Source organism: Scyliorhinus torazame, chromosome 29, assembly GCF_047496885.1.
Source record: "Scyliorhinus torazame isolate Kashiwa2021f chromosome 29, sScyTor2.1, whole genome shotgun sequence".
Taxonomy (NCBI): domain Eukaryota; kingdom Metazoa; phylum Chordata; class Chondrichthyes; order Carcharhiniformes; family Scyliorhinidae; genus Scyliorhinus; species Scyliorhinus torazame.
The window spans coordinates 21,209,809-21,231,364 of NC_092735.1; positions in this window are offsets into that span (position 1 = coordinate 21,209,809).

Sequence of the window (21,556 nt, forward strand, 5' to 3'; positions counted from 1 at the left end):
ATGTTCGCTTGGCCTGGGCTGCCCTCCGACCGCCCGGTCTCTCTGCTGCTCCTACCTCCACCTGCTGTACCGGGACGGCTGTGTTGTGCGCACTTGTGAGTGTACCAGACGCCTCATCACTAAAGTGCCCAACCGTGGTGAGTGTTTCTGCGATGGTGGAGGGTGTTGGTGACAGCAGTGGCGTTGTGTCGTGCTCTTCGTCCCACTCTGAGTCCATGGCACTTTGGGGTGGGGGTTCGTCTCCACCATCCACTCTGAGTCACTGTCCGGTATTTCGTCTTCCCGGGTAGGGGTGTCCTTGGTAGTGCTGTCCCGGGTAGTGCTGTCCCGGGTAGTGGTGTCCTGGGTAGTGGTGTCCTGGCTCGGATGTGACGGGGGCCTGTGGCTGCCCCCCTCATCGCTGGGTGGTCGCTCCCGCACGTGACGGGGGTGTCGTCTCCCTGTTGCTCCAGGTCTCTCCGTCTCCCGTGGTGTGCGAGGGGCATCCTGCGGGCGCCGCATGCTGGAGGGTCCGGGTCTCTCCGTCTCCCGTGGTGTGCGAGGGGCATCCTGCGGGCGTCGCATGCTGGAGGGTCCGGGTCTCTCCGTCTCCCGTGGTCTCCGAGGGGCATCCTGCGGGCGTCGCATGCTGGAGGGTCCGGGTCTTTCCGTCTCCCGTGGTGTGCGAGGGGCATCCTGCGGGCGTCGCATGCTGGAGGGTCCGGGTCTCTCCGTCTCCCGTGGTCTCCGAGGGGCATCCTGCGGGCGTCGCATGCTGTAGGGTCCGGGTCTCTCCGTCTCCTGTGGTGTGCGAGGGGCATCCTGCGGGCGTCGCATGCTGGAGGGTGCGGGTCTCTCCGTCTCCCGTGGTGTGCGAGGGGCATCCTGCGGGCGGTGTGCATCTGCGGGGATGGGTGCCTGGACGTTTGGTCCTGCGATACACAATGAAGCATGCATGGTTAGACATCAGGCAGTGATCAGGTGATACGGGGGAGGGGGATATAGGGGAGGGGGGATATGGGGACGGGCTGTTGGTGGCTCACTTGCTCGTGGGGCCCCGACCTCTGCATCAGCAACCTCCCGGTCCTCAGGTCCGCCAGCCAGTTCCAGGGCCCTTATGGGGGGGATATGGGGAAGGGGGGATATGGGGGAGGGGGGTATGGGGGAGGGGGGATATGGGGGAGGGGGGATATGGGGGGTATGGGGGAGGGGGGATATGGGGGAGGGGGGATATGGGGGAGGGGGGATATGGGGAGGGGGGATATGGGGGAGGGGGGTATGGGGGAGGGGGGATATGGGGGAGGGGGGATATGGGGGAGGGGGGGATATGGGGGAGGGGGGTATGGGGGAGGGGGGATATGGGGGAGGGGGGATATGGGGGAGGGGGGATATGGGGCGGGGGGATATGGGGGATATGGGGGAGGCTCACCCTGCCTGCTCTGACGAGGTCGTTCACCTTCTTGTGGCACTGGGTGCCTGTCCGTGGTGTTAGGGCCACAGCGGTGACGGCCTCTGCCACTTCCCTCCACAGACGCCGGCTGTGGCGTGGGGCAACTCTGCGGCCGTGCCCGGGATACAGGGCGTCCCTCCTCTGCTCCACCGCGTCCAGGAGCGCCTCCACATCGCGTGACTCGAACCTCGGGGCTGAGCGACGGCTAGCCATCCAGTCGGGTGTTCCGGTCGGGTGTTCCGGTCGGGTGTTCCGGTCGGGTGGGGGGGAGCTGCGCGGCCTTATGAGCCATCACGTCGTGCAGCGCGTGAACCATTGCGCAAGCGCGGATCCCGTCACGTCGCTGCTAGCCCATTTCGGGCCGGAGACTATCGGCCCATTTTTATGACGTGACGCAAGTGGGATTTGCGCCGTTTTTTGCGCCGATCGGCGGACTTTCCGCCGATAACGGAGAATTTCGCCCCAGGGGTCACAGGCTGAGGATTCAGGGTAAACCATTTCGGACAGAGATGAGGAGACATTTCTTCACACAAAGAGTGGTGAGCCTGTGGAATTCATTACCACAGGAAGTAGTTGATGCTAAAACTTTGAATATATTCAAGAGGTGGCTGGATATAGCACTTGGGGAGAATGGGATCAAAGGCTATGGGGAGAAAGCAGGATTAGGCTATTGAGTTGGATGATCAGCCATGATGGTGATGAATGGCGGAGCAGGCTCGAAGGGCCAAAAGGCCTCCTCCTGCTCCGATTTTCTATGTTATCTATGTATCTTTGTGATTCTCTGTCGGGTATGCGGACGGCCACTAGCGTTCCCCAAAGGATGATGCCGTCTTCGAAACTAAGCTCACCTTTCCTGAGCCGATAAGACTTTGTTTCCTCCTAAGTTTTCTCATTCCACCATCCATGCAGAATTGTATGTTTAACAATGGGCCTCCATTAGTCCAGTATTTAATATGCTGCACTGTCACAGAAAGGAACCCAGAAGGGTTAAGGCCATTTCAAGCTCTTCCGGTACTTGAACAGGTGGTGTGCTTTCTGGAAATAGAACTTAAGCATTGACTATGTGATGATAGTGAAATGGCTCCCGTATATGTATTGATTACATTTCTTGATACCATAGACAATAGCCAGGCCTTGTTTTTCTCTTTGCGAATATCCACCTTCCAAGGGTTCTTGATAAGGACCCGATTGTTCTCTCGGACCCGTCCTCTATTGTATGGGAGAACCCAGCCCTTAGCCCATAAGGTGTTTCATCGCATATAAGTACCATCTTCTCACAGGGGTCGAAATGGACCATTACGCATGAGGGCCGAAGTGCCCGCTTAACTTGGTTAAAAGCCTCTTCCAGTGGCGCTTTCCAACACCGTCTCTGGAGCTTCTTTCACAGCGCAAGCAACGGTGCTAGCAATGTCGATAGATTTGGGAGGAACCGCCCATGATATCGGGGGCTGGTTTAGCACAGTGGGTTAAGCAGCTGGCTTGTAATGCAGAACAATGCCAGCAGCGCGGGTTCAATTCCCGTACCGGTCTCCCCGAACAGGCGCCGGAATGTGGCGACTAGGGGCTTTTCACAGTAACTTCATTGAAGCCTACTTGTGACAATAAGCAATTATTATTATTATTATAGTTGACCATCTCCCGGAAAGATCTGGGGCGGGATTCTCCCATCCCCCAGCCATGTGTTTCTCGGCGGCACGGCGCTCGTTGGCAGTGGGACCTCTCCTCCCGCCGCTTGTCAATGGGATTTCCCGCTGAAGCCACCCCACACTGCTGGGAATGGCGGGGAACCCATGGGCGGGGGTGCGCTGCTGGCGGGAAGAGCGAATCCGGACTCCGGACGATCGAAGAATTCCGCCCTGGGTTCTGAGATGTTTCTAGGGGCCGGTGCCTTCTTAGTTGCTCTCACCTCATCCTTCATGGATGTCCAAATCCACCAGACGTTCCTCTTCAGTGGACCCTGTCGTGTTGGGTGTTCCGCTATACAAACGAACCAACACCGTTGTAGATGGTACAACTCTGTTTTATTATTCTTGATAACATCTACTGTATACTTCTGGCTGTGGTTCGTACTTTACCAGTTAACCTGTGGACCCAGCCCTTGCACTGTCTTAGAGAGGCACTCAGCACATGGTGTCTGTCTGAGTGGCGCGCTGTGAGCTCTGTGCTCTGAGCTATCTCCTGGTAGTATGAGCGGGAACTGTGGTGTTCCCCGTTTTATAGTGCGTGTGCTCTCACTGGTGATTGGCTGTGATGTTGCGTGTGTGTTGATTGGTCCGTTGATCTGTCAATCAGTGTGTGTGTGTGTTTGCACCATGATATGTTAATATGGATATCATGACAGACCCATTATTAAAACGTCTTCCAAGTAAATGAAAACCCTGGGCAAGCCCTGGGCAAACTCCCAATAGTTCGCTGGAAGATGCCACAATCTGATGAAACCCCAAACAGTAGACCTGAACAATGGAATAACACTTTATGTGTGTTTATGGCGACATATTCTCTCGATGCATTGTCCAGTTCTAACTGTTGGTAAGTGTGGCTCATATCCACCTTGGTATATGTCAAACCATCAGCCAACTTGGCACATATGATCATTTTTTGATTTTATGATTTGATTTATTGTCACATGTACCGAAGTACAGTGAAAAGTATTTTTCTGCGGCCGCGGGAACGTACACAGTACGTACATAGTTGACAAAAGAATAATCGACAGAGAACATTGACAAATGGTACATCGACAAACAGTGATTGGTTACAGTGCGGAACAAGGGGCCAAACAAAGCAAATACATGAGCAAGAGCAGCATAGGGCATCGTTAATAGTGTTCTTACAGGGAACAGATCAGTTCAAGGGAGAGTCATTGAGGAGTCTAGTAGCTGTGGGGAAGAAGCTGTTCCTATGTCTGGATGTGCGGGTCTTCAGACTTCTGTATCTTCTGCCTGATGGAAGGGTCTGGAAGAGGGCAATCCCTTGGTGGAAGGGGTCTCTGATAATGCTGTCTGCCTTCCTGAGACAGCGGGAGGTGTAGACAGAATCAATGGGAGGATGGCAAGAGTGTGTGATGCGTTGGGCTGAGTTTACCACACTCTGCAGTTTCTTGCGATTTTGGACCAAGCAGTTGCCATACCAGGCTGTGATGCAGCTGGATAGGATGCTCTCTATCGCACATCTGCAGAAGTTTGTGAGAGTCGATGCAAACATGCCAAATTTCTTTAGCTTCCGTAGGAAGTAGAGACGTTGTTGGGCTTTCTTGATTGTTGCATCAATGTGAGTGGACCAGGACAGACTGTTGGTGATGGTGACCCCCAGGAACTTAAAGCTATCGACCATCTCCACTTCAGAGACATTGGTGCAGACGGGAGTGTATGTCGTGCTATGCTTCCTGAAGTCGATGATCAGTTCCTTGGTCTTTCCAACCTAATACTCTAGTTTGGGGATCTATCTAGTTTCACAGCCTGATTTAAGCTTGTAATCTCCGTAGGTATGTATGGCCTTGTCTGGTTTGACTACAGACACAATGGCTGCTGCCCACTCTGCAAATTGTATGGGCCTAATGATGCCCAAGTCTTCCAATATTTTCAGTTCTGTCTCTACCTTCTCTACTAGTGCGCAGGGCACAGATACTACACGAGAAAATCTCAGGGTGGCCTCCGCGTCCGCATAGAATTTTGCTTGCAATCTTTCTGAATTCCTCCTGGAAAACATCTTGGGTTTTTTCATGACGTCAGGCAGGCTCCCCTCTTTCAACTTAAAGATTTCCCGCCAGTTCAACTTGATGTCTTGGACCCGTTAAACTTGGTCCTTAGCTCGTCACCACTATCAAAGGTAGCTGTGCATAACTGCTGTCTATAACTCACTGGGGTCATGGCCACCCCGACTATTTATATAGCCTCTCGGGTATACGTAGCCAATCTAGTACTCTTCAACCTCATGGGTCGCACCCTTTCTTGGAGATAGCGGTAGGTCTGTCCGCTCACGACAGTAGCTGACACCCTCGTGTCTAATTACATCTTCAGTGGCTGGCCATTCACTTCAACACTGCGATGGGGCCTACCTTTCCCACTTTCACATTATTCAGCAAGAAAACGTTCTGTTCACCCATTGGACAATTCCCCACACTTGTCCTGGGGCTGGACACCCTGTGCAGCATTGCAGCCCTCCCTCAACGCCGCACACGAGTCTCAGTTCCTTTTTACCTTCGCGGGCACGGGTTAAGGCTTGGCAGCGATACATTTTCTCAGCCGAAAACCTCAACACCACCCACGGTGTGAGATGGCACTCGGGCATCTCAGTGGCAATGGCCCAGATCAGAGGAGGCGGGGATCGAAGAAAGAAAATCCTCAAACCAAAAACGATTTGCTTGATCACCTGTGAAAGTGCAAAACCCTCGTAATGAATTTCAAACAGCAACTCGTTGGGATCTGTGAGGTAATGGGGTTTCCTAATTAAAATAATATTCAACGGTTTCTAAGCCGAACGGATGTTTTCGATTCTATTGCCAGGTCCCCCCCCCCCCCACCCTTGCCCAGCACTGATCTTAATGAACTCTTCAGCTGTTAGGCGGCGTGGCATGAATTCAGCTGCTCACATTAAACTGAGTTCGATTTGGTGGATGTTTTGTAGATCTGAATGAAAAGAAGGAATGCGGACGGGACGATAGGACGTGGAGGGCGGAGGAGGCTGGTGCGGAGCATTCGCCTCGGCCAGGTGCAGCCGAGGCGGGTCGCCTACCTCTGTGCCACAAAGTTTAACTATAAAGAGAGGAAAAGAGGATGATTTTATGAAAATTTCGAATAAAAAGACTTGCATTTATATAGCACCCTTTATGACCTCACTACGTCGCAAAGCGCTTCCCAGCCAATTAAATCCCTTTGAATATTTTCTTTTAATTCATTTTTACGGGATGCGGGCGACAGTGGAGGAACAACAATCTAGGGGAGGCGGTGGGCATAGTGGTCACTGACTCGTAAACCAGAGACAGCTAGTCTCACTCTAATATGCAGTTCCCTGAGGTAACCAGGGCGTTGGGTTCTATCCCCCTTCGCATTGGTTACATCGGGCGAGCGCCATTCAATGCTGGCCTCCATAAAATCTTGAAGTTAAACCTATTTCACAGTTAGGGTTGGATTTGACCTGCCCCTACCAGGTAATGCTTTTGGCAGGGGAAGGGGGCGGCATGTAAAATTGGGTGCCAACCCCACCACCCTTCCACCCATCCCTGAGCTCACCCCCATGATAGGGTGGGTGGACAGTCAATGTCGTGAGCAATCAGCATGCCCCTCGCTTTACGTGCGAATCGCTTCAGCCATACCGGCAGGAAAAAAAACGACACGGGCGGAAATGTGGCGACCGGTGCGCCGAAAGTGGCCGCCCACCCGCCATATTTAAATAATAATCAAGGGTCAATTGAGGTTGTTAACAAGCCAATTGATCCCGATAACACTGCCCAGGCCGTGAAATGATTGGAGTCAAGCAGGAATGGGCAGGCAATTGTGTTTAAAGAACCCCTGAAAAGATGGGAAGGCAGGTGGGGTATTATCATAGAATCATAGAATTTACAGTGCAGAAGGAGGCCATTCAGCCCATAGAGTCTGCACCGGCTCTTAGATAGAGCACCCTACCCAAGGTCAACACCTCCACCCTATCCCCATAACCCAGTAACCCCACCCAACACTAAGGGCAATTTTTGGACACTAAGGGCAATTTATCATGGCCAATCCACCTAACCTGCACATCTTTGGACTGTGGGAGGAAACCGGGGCACCCGGAGGAAACCCACGCACACACGGGGAGGATGTGCAGACTCCGCGCAGACAGTGATCCAAGCCGGAATTGAACCTGGGACCCTGGAGCTGTGAAGCAATTGTGCTATCCACAATGCTACCGTGCTGCCCCCAGGCAGATTATCTACAAGGGGTGCCCTTTGCACATCGAGAGGGGAGGGGCAGCCCCCTTGGATGGTGCCTCCCCCTTTCTCCCTGCCCGTCTGCTCTGTGAAACCCAACACTTTTCCCCAACCCCCGCCTGGTTCTGGGATCGATGGGCCTGCCTCTTGAGCCTGCTTGCAGTTCCGGCAGTGCCCACTAATACCCTCTTGGAGCTGCTGGGACAGCTGGAGCCAATCCAATTGGACCACGTATCCAGAGGTGTAGGCGCTCTGCCCCCACCACCCAGCGAATGGCGTAAATCCCACTGGGCGGTCCGTTTAGCCCGTTCGCAGCGTACGATGGGTGCAGGAGGTGCTAGCTCGCGGCGAGACAGCTTCACGCCAACCTTGTTTGTGATGGGGGATGCCATGCCCCCCCGTCCGCTCCACTCCGTGTAGCATGCTGGCCTTAGAACCCAATGTCATCTCCGCAATGCTCTGAGGTGAATAAGCACAAACAGGTAGCCATGGCAAGGTGGCGCAGTTAGCACTGCTGCCTCACAGCGCCAGGGGCCCGGGTTCAATTCTGGCTTTGGGTCACCGTCTGCGCGGAGTCTGCACGTTCTCCCCGTGTCTGCGTGGGTTTCCTCCGGGTGCTCCGGTTTCCTCCCACTGTCCAAAGATGTGCAGGTTAGGTGGATTGGCCATGCTAAATTGTCCCTTGGTGTCCAAAGATGTGCAGGCGAGGTGGGGGTGTTACGGGGCTGGGGCAGAGAATGGGCCGAGGTCGTGAGGGCCGTGCAGGCCCGAAGGGGTAAATGGCCTCTTTCTGCACTGTAGGGATTCTATGATTCTATGAAACTGCTGAATGCAATTATTCATCGTAAAATGGCCTGCGATGTCCTGGAGTTATCAAAAGGGCCATTTATAAATTAAAATCCTCCCTTTCTTCCTCTCTTTTCTTCACCAGGTCCACTGACTGGCTGTGGGACATTATTGCCGTACCCGATGCCAGATGGACAACAATGTGATTGGGTCACGGTGCGTCATTCAGCTTCGCTGGGTGCAGTTATATCACCCTCGGTCTGAGAGAGTGAAGCCAATTGCGTTTGAAACCTTGCCTGACTTCTTTATGCTCTGAGGCGCTGAGGGCTATTTAATCTGTTTTGTTTGGAGAATGAACAGGGAAATAAACAAAGCCGGGAAAGATTAAACTCAGCGGTGGAAAATATTCGCTGGGCGGGGGAGGCTGAACTTTTATGTTTGGCACTTGGGCATTTCTGATACCACAATGGATCAGGCCGCAATGTCGCAATTATTTTAATGATGGAGTAGCCGCAGCTGGACTTCCTGGTCGCGGGTTAATACCATCGGGTCCTGTCGATGAGGGAAAAATCCCGTCCCGTTAAATATTTTCTGGCATTTTGAGCCGTTGGTTTCAGCCTCTTAACAGTCCTCAACCTCACGAAACAGTCTACACCAGTGGTGGGCGATCTGCGGCCCCAGGGGCAACGTGCGCCTATCTGGGTTCTGAGTTTGCCCCACGAGGCATTTGGCTGACCGTTGCCCACACGCAGGGTCGCCACATTTCCGCCCGTGTAATTTTTTTTCCTGCCGGTATGGCTGAAGCGATTCGCGCGTAAAGCGAGGGCGAGTGAAGCGAGGAGCGTGCTGATTGCTCACGACATTGACTGTGAGAGCCGTGCACTCCCTCTGCATCCAAAGTATAAATATTCATTTGAAGCTGATGACAATTCTCTTCAAATATAAATGTTTAAGCATTTCTATAACTAGATGTGAAATATTCAGCGTGTATTAAATGTATTTAACCTTATTCATGGGGTCACGGTTAGTGAACGAGCCCCAATTTCAAAAATATGGCCCTCTGAGATGAAGGAGGGCCAATCACCAATCTAAGTTACCCATCACTGGTCTACATGCGAGAACATGCCTAGCTTGTTTTGTTATGTGAGAGTACCTTTAAGAAATGGGTGTTTATAAATGGGTGTGTATATAAATATCTGTAGTGAGAGTACCTTTAAGAAATGGGTGTTTACTACTGCAGTGATGTCAGAGAGTGGGTGGAGCTGGGCTGTCTGTCAGCTTTTCACTTTCGTTTTAGGCTGCTTGCTGCAGGGTGTGTTTTAGTTTCGTTTTCAGAGCTGGATAGCTGCAGTCACAGCCAGAAGGTGTATTAGAATCTCTCACTGTAATCTAAAGACTGTAAATCGATCCTGGTGATTTAAAACTAATAACAGTAGTGACTTTAAACTGATGTGCTTCTGGTAAAAGGTGTTTTAAGTCTTATGGATGTTAAAAGGAAAGCTTAATCATTACTTAGTGTTGTGTTCTTTGGGGATTGCATTTGAATTGAAAGATGTTCACTGTATGTTTTAAAAAGGTTAACTTGAGTTCATAGAATAAACATTGTTTTGCTTTAAAAAAATACTTTTCCATTTCTGCTGTCCCACACCTGTAGAGTGGGCCGTGTGCTCCCCATACCACAATCTATTAAAAGTTGTGGCTCGAGTGAACTCCATGATACACTTTGGGGTTCTCTAAACCCTGGCCCATAACAGTTTGATACCAGCTTATTCTACAGTTAATTTGTTGAAGATTCTGATGAGGAACCAAGGATCTCACTAAACCTCCATTGGCAGCGCCTTGCAAACCCACAAAACTGCTACCATCAGGAAGAACAAGGGCTGCAGATACACAGCCACCTGGAAGGTCCCCTCCAAACCACTCAACATCCTGACTTGGAAATATATCACCGTTCCTTCACAGTCACTGGGACTTAAACCTGGAGCTTACCCCCTCACAGCTCTGTGGGTGTGCCGATAGCACATGTGCTGCAGCGGTTCAAGAAGGCAGCTCACCGCCACCTTCTCAAGAGCAATTCGGGGTGGACAATAGATGCTGGCCTAGCTAGCGTAGCCCACATCCCTGTGGAAATCGCCTAACAAAATTCCTACCATTGGCTGTGTTGTCAATTCGATATTTCGGAGCTGGGCAGAGATGATACTGGTTGCTATGCAACATGTTTTGTCAACAGTACTTTAAAACATCGGCTCAATTCTTTGACTTCGCTTTCCTGCTCTTTCTGCAACGTGCTTACTTTTCTCTGAGTCCACACCCAGGCTTAACCAATCAAGCACAGTGAGCATCAATAGTAAATGGACGCACATTATCAAACACAGAAAAATTGAACGATGCAGGCTGTGGACAAAATAACATTGATATCAGATGGGATTCTCCATTCACTGCAACAGGGCTGGCTGAACGCCAAATTCTCCATTACCGCTGGCAACGGTAACGAGGCGGACGCGCAATGGAGAATCCCGGCAATCGTGTTACAACAAGAATGCGTATTATTAGAATTAAGGAGGGAATTAAACTGTGTTAGATCCTGTTCTGGTTGTGTTACAAATGTGGTTTGTTTAAATCTTGGCACCATCTCCTCTGAAATAGATGATCTTGGGTTCAAGCCCTACTCCAGACACTTGAATATAAAATCCAGGTTTAACACTTGGTAATAATACTGAAGGAACATTGCGTTGTCAGAGCTGATGGTTTTCAGATTAAATGTGAAGGCAGTACATCATTTCCCACTCCAGGTGCACAGAAATGGAAGGTTAAATGTAAGAGATTTAGGAGAGGGAGTTGGAATTGTGATTGAAGCGGAGACTGTACCAATGTTTGAGAGAGATCTCGATAGGGAATCGGAGAAGAGAGGACAGAGGGATATATAAACTGGGTGAGGACATTGACTACAGTCTTAGTGGAAGATAAACAATGCAGGCTTACAAGGCCCAGTTGTAATTCAATGTAAATTCTACCTAAAAGATTCCGGGCAGGATTCTCCGATTCTGAGGCTATGGCCCCTCGTTGGCGTGGGAACAGTGGCATTTTCCGACTGAAAGATTGGCGCAAAACGGCCTCCGATCCTCCGTTTGGATGGGGGCTAGCAGAAAGGTGGCGTACAGCACCCGGCTCTAGCTGCCGAGACGGCCGGAGAATTGCCGGGTCCGTGGCTGCCCAGGCGCTACAGCAGCGGACTGCGGCGTCTGCGCCGTGCAAAACGGCGCCGGTCGCGCACAGACCCAGCCTGCAAAATAGTGCCCCCCCCCCCTTTGGCCGGCTCGCGAGCCCCTGACCACTCCCCAACAGTGCCTCCAGCCCCTGACAAAGTCCCACCTGCCCGCAGATTGGCCCTCCCCCGACTGTGGGGGCGCTGGACTGAGTCCGCAGCCGCCATGCCGAGTTCCCGGCCAAAACATAGCATGAGAGACCCACGCCGCCGGGAACTCGGCCCGTCGGGGGGCGGAGCATCGGGGGGTGGGCCTCAGGCAACGTTCTGAGGCCGTCGATACAGCGTGCGGCATACTCCTGGAGTACGCTGCTTTAGAGGGGGAGGAGCGTCACCAAAGCGGCGCCGCCCACGATTTTGGCGGAAACGGGGATTTTCCGGCCGATCACCGGACGCGATTTTGGCGTCGGAGACCGAAAAATTCCGGCCTCCCATAATCCAAGCAAAGAAGAATCGAACTGTTTTTGTTTTCGTTCACCTGGCCCTCAATCTGATTTTCTGGTCACTTTTTTGCGCTGCTGTTTGAATTCCGACTGCACTTATCGATACAGACATAAAGGTTAATGACGTTCACCAATTCGAAACCCATCCATTTTCTCAGAGTTGCAGTTGTTTCCGGTAAATGATTTCCTGGGCCTTATCAGTTAAATAAATTCATGCTCTTTTGAGCTTTGTGAATGTATTAGTTTTGCCTCTAATCCATATGCCATGAGGAGGGGGTTGAGTTTCTATCTCACCACCCCTTTGTGGGGAATACTTTGCCCATCCATTTGAGAAACACTGCCCGACCCAACCCTGAGAAACCCCCTCCCCAACGCTGTGATATACCCCCTCCCCAACCCTGTGAGAAACCCCCTCCCCAACCCTGAGAAACCCCCTCCCCAACGCTGTGATAAACCCCCTCCCCAACCCTGTGAGAAACCCCCTCCCCCAACCCTGTGAAAAAAACGTCCCCAACTCTGTGAGAAACCCCCTCCCCCCAACCCTGAGAAACCCCCTCCCCCAACCCTGAGAAACCCCCTCCCCAACCCTGTGAGAAACCCCCTCCCCAAACCTGTGAGAAACCCCCTCCCCAACCCTGTGAGAAACCCCCTCCCAACCCTGTGAGACACCCCCTCCCCAATGCTGTGAGAACCCCCCTCCCCCCAACCCTGAGAAACCCTCTCCCCAACCCTGTGAGAAACCCCCTCCCCAACCCTGTGAGAAACCCCCTCCCCCCAACCCTGTGAAAAAAACCTCCCCAACCCTGTGAGAAAGGCCCTCCCCAACTCTGTGAGAACCCCCCTCCCCCCAACCCTGAGAAACCCCCTCCCCAACCCTGTGAGAAACCCTCTCCCCAACCTGTGAAAACCCACCCCTGAACTCTGTGAGAAACCCCCTCCCCTCAACCCTGAGAGAAACCCCCTCCCCCGCCCAACCCTGTGAGAAACCCCCTCCCCAACCCTGTGAGAAACCCCCTCCCCAACCCTGTGAGAAAAGCCCTCCCCAACTCTGTGAGAACCCCCCTCCCCCAACCCTGAGAAACCCCCTCCCCAACCCTGTGAGAAACCCTCTCCCCAACCTGTGAAAACCCACCCCTGAACTCTGTGAGAAACCCCCTCCCCTCAACCCTGAGAGAAACCCCCTCCCCCGACCCTGAGAAACCCTCTCCCCAACCCTGTGAGAAACCCCCTCCCCAACCCTGTGAGAAACCCCCTCCCCAACCCTGTGAGAAACCCCCTCCCCCCAACCCTGTGAAAAAAACCTCCCCAACCCTGTGAGAAAGGCCCTCCCCAACTCTGTGAGAACCCCCCTCCCCCCAACCCTGAGAAACCCCCTCCCCAACCCTGTGAGAAACCCTCTCCCCAACCTGTGAAAACCCACCCCTGAACTCTGTGAGAAACCCCCTCCCCTCAACCCTGAGAGAAACCCCCTCCCCCGCCCAACCCTGTGAGAAACCCCCTCCCCAACCCTGTGAGAAACCCCCTCCCCAACCCTGTGAGAAAAGCCCTCCCCAACTCTGTGAGAACCCCCCTCCCCCAACCCTGAGAAACCCCCTCCCCAACCCTGTGAGAAACCCTCTCCCCAACCTGTGAAAACCCACCCCTGAACTCTGTGAGAAACCCCCTCCCCTCAACCCTGAGAGAAATCCCCTCCCCCCACCCAACCCTGTGAGAAACCCCCTCCTGCCAACCCTGTGAGAAACCCCATCCCCAACCCTGTGAGAAACACACTCCCCCTCAACCCTGTGAGAAACCCTCTCCCCCCCAACCCTGTGAGAAACCCCCTCCTGCCAACCCTGTGAGAAACCCCATCCCCAACCCTGTGAGAAACCCCATCCCCAACCCTGTGAGAAACCCTCTCCCCCCAACCCTGTGAGAAACCCCCTCCTGCCAACCCTGTGAGAAACACACTCCCCCTCAACCCTGTGAGAAACCCTCTCCCCCCAACCCTGTGAGAAACCCCCTCCTGCCAACCCTGTAAGAAACACACTCCCCCCAACCCTGTGAGAAACCCCCTCCTGCCAACCCTGTGAGAAACCCCTTCCTTCAACCCTGAGTAGCCCCCTCCCCAACCCTGTGAGAACCCCCCTCCCCAACCCTGAGAAACCCCCTCCCCAACCCTGTGAGAAACCCCCTCCCCCCAACCCTGTGAGAAACCCCCTCCTGCCAACCCTGTGAGAAACCCCTTCCTTCAACCCTGAGTAGCCCCCTCCCAACCCTGTGAGAAACCCCCTCCCGCCAACCCTGTGAGAAACCCCATCCCCAACCCTGTGAGAAACACACTCCCCCTCAACCCTGTGAGAAACCCCCTCCCCCCAACCCTGTGAGAAACCCCCTCCTGCCAACCCTGTGAGAAACCCCTTCCTTCAACCCTGAGTAGCCCCCTCCCCAACCCTGTGAGAAACCCCCTCCCCCAACCCTGTGAGAAACCCCCTCCCGCCAACCCTGTGAGAAACCCCCTCCCCCCAACCCTGTGATAAACTCCTTCCTCCAGCCCTGCTTGAAACACCCTCCCCAACCCTATGAGAACCCCTCTCCGCCATCAATGCTCCGACTTATTCACCACACATCGCACGCAGCCCTTTTTTCCTCAGGGTCCTCAATTTTGGAGCATATGCTTGTAGGTGTCTGGCCGGGTGCCAGTTAATTACCAGAAAATAAACGAAGGCTCCGCGACTCAGAACGCAGCTTGTTAGTGGTGCGTTCCAAAATATGCGTGCGACGATGCGATTAAAGGGATTATTATTTCTGCGCAGAAGAATTACTTAATCAGGCATCGTGTAATGTCATTAAGCAGAGCAGTGAGAGTTAGTCGCTCTGTAAACATTGGCTCGAGCTTCCAGCCTGGTGGACGAGCGCGATTGGAGGGACCGGATGTGGATGGGAAATCCGCTCCCACCACTGTTGACCACACACCCCTCCCCCCCAACCCGGCTCCAGCTTCACACTGGCTCGGCAGTTAACTGTGAAACACGAGCTGAGACAAGCCCGTCGCTGCCGTGGGAGGAGGGGGGGCGGGGGGGGCAGCGGGTGGGGCGGGGGCGGAATAACAATAATAATCTTTGTTAGTGTCACAAGGAGGCTTACATGAACACTGCAACAAAGTTACTGTGAAAATCCCCTCGTCGCCACACTCTGGCGCCTGTTCGGGCACACAGAGGGAGAATTCAGAATGTCCAATCCACCTAACCTGCACATCTTTGGACTGTGGGAGGAAACCGGAGCACCCGGAGGAAACCCACGCAGACACGGGGAGGATGTGCAGACTCCGCACAGACAGTGACCCAAGCCGGGTATCGAACCTGGGACCCTGGACCTGTGAAGTAAAAGTGCCACTGTGCGACTGTGGAAGAGGGCGGGCGGTGGCACCACTAAGGGAGTGGGGTGCGGAGGGCGGGTTCGAATGGAGCTTCCGGGAGGGTGGGGGTCTGCACTCAAAGCCTCAGTGAGCTGCTTTGGGAGTCGCACTGTTTTGACACTTGACCAGATTGGGAGAGCAACCCCTGTCTCCAGAATGTCAGCGTTGCTCGCAGCCCAGTGCCAGGCGTGATGGGCATGCCCAGAGACAGTCTGCTCCCCCCCCTCCCCTCCCCAACCCCGCCATTGTTCGCACCAGCGCCTGAAGATATTGTCGAGACAGTGAGCAACTTTCACAAGAGGATGGCAAGAGGAGGCCGGCCGCCTCATGTGACAACGAAGGCGTGGGCGCAGGTGGCAGGGCCGGACATCCATCATAATATAGTTTGCAGAATGGATCCCCTGCAGGGAAAGGTTCAGTGACCTTCTGCGCTCCGCCAGGGTGAGCACTGATTCCAGTTGCAACCTTGGGCAGATGTCTTTGAGGGTGGCAGCACTTGTTGGTGCTACTGGGCATGAACTGCAGAGCGTGATGTTGCACTTAATCACGTGCTGTGATAGACCTTTCCTCGTATGTCTGTCAGGGTGAGGTGCGGCAATGTGACAGGCAAGTGAATCTGCGGCTTTGTGGTGGGGGTAGGGCTGCAATGTCCCCGCTTGGTGAGGGGTGGAGTGGGGGGGGGGGACTCTAATGAAAGAACTTCTGTCCTCGCCGGAGAAGAGGTTACATTGCGCAGGGGTGAGGTCAGTGAGGCGCTGGGACATCCAACCTTCCTTTCCTCGGTCAGGCAACGGAACAAATCCTGGAAGTGTCCTGCGATCTGAAGCCAGGTCCATTGGTCATGGAGAGGTTGGGGTGTCAGAGGAGGTGAAGATTCCAGTGGAGAAGGAAGAGATCGGTGGAGGATCTCAGAGGTGTGGGGCAGCGGTTGTCGGACGGAGATATTGCTCATCCATTCATAACGGAGTTACGGCGGCACAGTGGTTAGCACTGCTGCTTCACAGCACCAGCAACCCCAGTTCAATTCCAGTCTTGGGTGACCGTCCGTGTGGAGTTTTCACTTTTTCCCCATGTCTGCGTGGGTTTCCTCCGGGTGCTCCGGTTTCCTCCCACCGTCCAAAGATGTGCAGGGTTAGGTGAATTGGCCGCGCTAAATTGCCCCTTAGTGTCCAGGGATGTGCAGGTTAGATGGGGTTCCAGGAACTGGGTGGGAGAGTGGGCTCTTTCAGAGGGCCGGTGCAGATTCGATGGGCCGAATGGCCTCCTCATGCACTGTAAGAATTCTGCACTGCAGAAATTCTACGGTTCCATTGCTCAACCAAGTGTCCATTCTGAGTAACAGCCAGACTGTGTGCCCTTACCTTTATAATAGTGTTCGATACTGACAGGTTTGCTTCGTCCCTCAGATACCCCATCTTCCCCCTCTGAAAAGGACTCTCCCTTGACCTCCGAGGTCCCCCTCCGCGCCCCTTCTCCCGATTGTTCTTGTCCGCCACGCTACGGTTCGGGCAAGCGCAAGACCCCACCCTTGGCAAGTTGTAAACGTCATCGCACATGTGTCATGAGAATGTCACTTTAAGAAATGTTTGGCTGCTCATGTTACTGCAGTGATGTCAGAGTGTGGGTGGAGCTGAGCTCTGGCTCTGCTTTTTAGTTTCACTTTGAGAAAAGCTTGGGTGTGTCTGTGTTTTTATTGGTTTCGTTTTTAAGTGTTGGAGCTGAAGCCAGACAAAGCAGGTGTACTGCTGTTCTCTCTGCCATGAAAAGACTATCTCTTGATCATTTGGTGAATTCAGAATTATAAATGTTTTCAGTAGTGACTTTAACCTGATGTGTTTCTGTTAAAGGTTATGTTTTTTGTAAGTCTTCTGGATGTTAAAAGGAAAGCTTAAGGATTACTTAGTGTTGTATTCTTTGGGGGTTGTATTTGAATTGATGGTTGCTAAGATGTTCATTGTATGTTTTAAAAAGGTTAACTTGAGTTCATAGAATAAACATTATTTTGCTTTAAAAAATACTTTTCCATTTCTGCTGTACCACACCTGTAGAGTGGGCCGTGTGCTCCCCATACCACAATCTATTAAAAGTTGTGGGTCAGGTGAACTCCATAATACACTTTGGGGTTCTCTAAACCCTGGCCCATAACACACGTCAACCCCTGCGATTCCTTAACCGTCATCATTCCGATGTCGAAAACTGAAACTCCCATCTGTACCTCTCGCTCGAATGCAGTCTGCTCGCTTGATAATAGTCCTAATAATAATAATTCGGTGGATTGGACATGTTAAATTGCCCTTAGTGTCCAAAAAGGTTAGGCGGGGTTATTGGGTTTCGGGGATAGGGTGGAAATGAGGGCTTAAGTGGGTCGGTGCAGACTCGATGGGCCGAATGGCCTCCTTCTGCATTGTATGTTCTAAGTTCTAATTGATGCCGCAATCGTCTGCTGATGTATAATTGTGGATTGTTTAATATCAAATGGAATATACATTGGGAGACGAGGCAGAGCACAGAATGGGGAACTGGTGGTTAGCCCCAGAAGCCCCTGCCCTTTCCACTGATCGGGTACAACTGGCGCGAAAACAATCTCTCTGCCACTTGGTGAACGTTTTGTCGCTCTGCCAAGCAAACCGAATAGTTTAGAATGCTTTTCCATGACCACATCTCCATTATTCAATCTTAGTCAATTATCCTCCACAAACATTCCCCCGCAGTCGCCGTGCTTCATCTGGGCCTAGTTCACCTTTTATCATCATCTCTCTCTCTCTCTCGCTGTACTTATCTCTCCCATTGCATTACGCCTGTCAGCCAAGACTTCAGCTCCCATCTGCTGGAGATGTCAAAGGTGCTATTTTCTGCACATGATATCAGAAGCCTGCCTTTTTTAAAAAAAATTTGAAACAAAGCTCTCTTCTTCCCACTGTGAGGGCTCTTGCCAATCTGCACTGTGATGCAGCCGATGCTGATGGCAGCAGCCTCTGGCATAGCACCTGGGCTTGTCCCGTAAAGGCAGCATGCAAGGCTTCATACGGTCTCGCTGGGAGTCACGCCAGCCCACTGCTATCAATAAGATGCCAATGCCTTAATGATGTGTGTGTGTGAGCATGAATGAGTGTGTGTGTTTGCTTGTGAGCGAGTGAGTGTGTGCTTATTTGTGTAAGTCAGTGGGCTGGATTCTGCTCCCCGCCGCGCCGCATTTCCGATTCACCCTGCCGGCGGGATACTCTGTTACGCTGGCTGGTCAATGGGGTTTCCCATTGCGGGGCAGCCCCACGCCGTCGGGAAACCACCGGGCTTCCGGCAAAACGGAGCATCCCGCCAGCAGTGAATCCAGCCCAGTGTGGATGATTGTGTGTGTATGAGTGTGTGAGTGTGTGTGCTTGCATGTGTGAATATGAATGAGTGTGAGTGTGTATTTGTGTGAGTGAGAGTGTTTGTGGGTTTGTGAATGTGGATGAGTGTGTGCGTGGGTTTGTGTGTGAGCAAGTGTGAGTGATTGCATTTGTGAGTGTGTGTGTATGTTTGTGCATGAGTGAGCGAGTGTGTTTGTGGGTGAGTGTATGTGAGTGTGAATGAGTGCGTGTGTTTCTGTGTGAGCAAGTCTGTGTCTTTGAGTGGGTGTGTTTGTGTGTGTGAGTGAGAATGTGTGTGTGTGTATGACGTGTGTATGCATTTGTGAGTGAGTGTGTGTTTGTGAGTGACATGTGAGTGAGTGTGTGTTTGTGAGTGAATGTGTGTTTGTGCGTGTGTGTTGTGAGTGTATGTGTGAGTGTGTTTGTGAGTGAACGTGTGAGTGAGTGTGTGTTTGTGAGTGAGTGTGTTTGTGAGTGAACGTGTGTTTGTGAATGAGTGTGTGTTTGTGAGTGAGTGTGTGTTTGTGAGTGAGTGTTTGTTTATGAGTGAGTGTGTGTTTGTTTGTGAGTGTCTGTTTGTCAGTGAGTGTGTGTTTGTGAATGAGTGTGTGTGTTTGTGAGTGAGTGTGGGTTTGTGAGTGAGAGTTTGTATATGAGTGAGTGTGTGTTTGTGAGTGAGTGTTTGTTTATGAGTGAGCGTGTTTGTGAGTGAGTGTGTGTTTGTTTGTGAGTGTGTGTTGGCCAGTGAGTGTGTCTTTGTGAATGAGTGTGTGTTTGTGAGTGAGTGTGTGTTTGTGAGTGAGTGTTTGTATATGAGTGAGTGTGTTTGTGAGTGAGTGTGTGTTTGTGAGTGAGTGAGTGTGTGTTTGTGAGTGAGTGTGTGTTTGTGAGTGAGTGTGTTTATGAGTGAGTGTGTTTGTGAGTGAGTGTTTGCTTATGAGTGAGTGTGTTTGTGAGTGAGTGTGTGTTTGTGAGTGAGTGTGTTTATGAGTGAGTGTGTTTGTGAGTGAGTGTGTGTTTGTGAGTGAGTGTGTGTTTATGAGTGAGTGTGTTTGTGAGTGAGTGTGTGTTTATGAGTGAGTGTGTTCGTGAGTGAGTGTGTGTTTATGAGTGAGTGTGTTTGTGAGTGAGTGTGAGTTTATGAGTGAGTGTGTTTGTGAGTGAGTGTGAGTTTATGAGTGAGTGTGTTTGTGAGTGAGTGTGTGTTTGTGAGTGAGTGTTTGTTTATGAGTGAGTGTGTTTGTGAGTGAGTGTGTGTTTGTGAGTGTGTGTGTGTTTGTGAATAAGTGTTTGTTTATGAGTTAGTGTGTTTGTTTGTGAGTGTGTGTTTGTCAGTGAGTGTGTGTTTGTGAATGAGTGTGTGTTTGTGAGTGAGTGTGTGTTTGTGAGTGAGAGTTTGTATATGAGTGAGTGTGTGTTTGTGAGTGAGTGTTTGTTTATGAGTGAGTGTGTTTGTGAGTGAGTGTGTGTTTGTGAGTGTGTGTTTGTCAGTGAGTGTGTGTTTGTGAATGAGTGTGTGTGTTTGTGAGTGAGTGTGTGTTTGTGAGTGAGAGTTTGTATATGAGTGAGTGTGTGTTTGTGAGTGAGTGTTTGTTTATGAGTGAGTGTGTTTGTGAGTGAGTGTGTGTTTGTTTGTGAGTGTGTGTTTGTCAGTGAGTGTGTGTTTGTGAATGAGTGTGTGTGTTTGTGAGTGAGTGTGTGTTTGTGAGTGAGTGTTTGTATATGAGTGAGTGTGTTTGTGAGTGAGTGTGTGTTTGTGAGTGAGTGTGTGTTTGTGAGTGAGTGTGTTTATGAGTGAGTGTGTTTGTGAGTGAGTGTTTGTTTATGAGTGAGTGTGTGTTTGTGAGTGAGTGTGTGTTTATGAGTGTTTGTTTATGAGTGAGTATGTTTGTGAGTGAGTGTGAGTTTATGAGTGAGTGTGTTCGTGAGTGTGTGTTTATGAGTGAGTGTGTTCGTGAGTGAGTGTGTGTTTATGTGTGAGTGTGTTTGTGAGTGAGTGTGTGTTTGTGAGTGAGTGTGAGTTTATGAGTGAGTGTGTTTGTGAGTGAGTGTGAGTTTATGAGTGAGTGTGTTCGTGAGTGAGTGTGTGTTTATGAGTGTGTGTGTTTGTGAGTGAGTGTGTTTATAAGTGAGTGTGTTTGTGAGTGAGTGTGAGTTTATGAGTGAGTGTGTTCGTGAGTGAGTGTGTGTTTATGAGTGAGTGTGTTTGTGAGTGAGTGAGTGTGTTTGTTTGTGAGTGTGTGTTTGTCAGTGAGTGTGTGTTTGTGAATGAGTGTGTGTTTGTGAGTGAGTGTGTGTTTGTGAGTGAGTGTTTGTATACGAGTGATTGTGTTTGCGAGTGAGTGTGTGTTTGTGAGTGAGTGAGTGTGTGTTTGTGATTGAGTGTGTGTTTGTGAGTGTGTTTATGAGTGAGTGTGTTTGTGAATGAGTGTTTGTTTATGAGTGAGTGTGTTTGTGAGTGAGTGTGTGTTTGTGAGTGAGTGTGTGTTCGTGAGTGAGTGTGTTGACGAGTGAGTGTGTTTGTGAATGAGTGTGTGTTTGTCAGTGAGTGTGTGTTTGTGAATGAGTGTGTGTGTTTGTGAGTGAGTGTGTGTTTGTGAGTGAGAGTTTGTATATGAGTGAGTGTGTGTTTGTGAGTGAGTGTTTGTTTATGAGTGAGTGTGTTTGTGAGTGAGTGTGTGTTTGTTTGTGAGTGTGTGTTTGTCAGTGAGTGTGTGTTTGTGAATGAGTGTGTGTTTGTGAGTGAGTGTGTGTTTGTGAGTGAGTGTTTGTATATGAGTGAGTGTGTTTGTGAGTGAGTGTGTGTTTGTGAGTGAGTGAGTGTGTTTGTGAGAGTGTGTGTTTGTGAGTGAGTGAGTGTGTTTGTGAGTGAGTGTGTGTTTGTGAGTGAGTGTGTTTATGAGTGAGTGTGTTTGTGAGTGAGTGTGAGTTCATGAGTGAGTGTGTTCGTGAGTGAGTGTGTGTTTATGAGTGAGTGTGTT